Source organism: Rhagoletis zephyria, unplaced genomic scaffold (assembly GCF_001687245.7).
Source record: "Rhagoletis zephyria isolate East Lansing unplaced genomic scaffold, Rhagoletis_zephyria_1.1 Rzeph_scaffold_00489, whole genome shotgun sequence".
NCBI classification, from domain to species: domain Eukaryota; kingdom Metazoa; phylum Arthropoda; class Insecta; order Diptera; family Tephritidae; genus Rhagoletis; species Rhagoletis zephyria.
This window is the reverse complement of record NW_016157573.1, coordinates 243,452-244,177: the sequence shown is the minus strand read 5'-3', so window position 1 is coordinate 244,177 and position 726 is coordinate 243,452. Positions and strand designations below refer to the sequence as shown.

The 726-nt window shown below is 36.3% G+C and overlaps 1 long non-coding RNA gene across 1 annotated transcript in view; it reads right to left on the bottom strand.

The window, feature by feature from the left end:
• The window catches only part of LOC108359919 (uncharacterized), a 1,485-nt gene extending 759 nt beyond the window's left edge, over positions 1-726 (bottom strand). The window contains exon 1 of the long non-coding RNA XR_001847017.1: positions 448-726. This is a non-coding gene — a long non-coding RNA (uncharacterized LOC108359919). The remainder of the gene's footprint in view (positions 1-447) is intronic.

Sequence of the window (726 nt, the reverse complement as noted above, 5' to 3'; positions counted from 1 at the left end):
TTCTTTCAGTAGGATGCGAACCGACGATCCCACTGACTCAGCCAGTTGCCTACGCAATGAGCTAATACGCCTTGTAAATTATCGTTTGCTTATTTCCACTATTTTCATTTTTGTTATGCCAACACAATCAAGCGCAGCTATTCCGCTGCAATTCACTTGATCATGTGGTTGTTGGTTTTGTTGGTTTTTGTTAATATTTCTATTATTAGAATGTTTAACTTTTAGGTGTGCTCTTCGTTAAGTTATTTGTTTTTGTTATTTTATGGTCTTATAACAGTTTTATTCAACAAATTTTATTGAGCCCGAGGCCGTTTTTTAATGAAAATTTATTGTGGAAAAGCAACAATAATTTGAAAAAATGGCATAAGTGATAGCTATTTTGGAAATCACCGGNAAAACTTATTGTGGATAAGCAACAATAATTTGAAAAAATGGTAGAAGTGACACCTATTTCGGAAATCACCACATTTCCTCATCAGACTTCTTTCAGTAGGATTCGAACCGACGATCCCACTGACTCAGCCAGTTGCCTATGCACCGTGCTAAGTACGCCTTGTAAATTATCGTTTGCTTTTTTCCACTATTTTCATTTTTGTTATGCCAACACAATCAAGCGCAGCTATTCCGCTGCAATTCACTTGATCATGTGGTTGTTGGTATTGTTGGTTTGTGCTAATGATTCTATTTTTAGAATGCTTAACGTTTAGGTGGGCTCGTCCTTAAGTT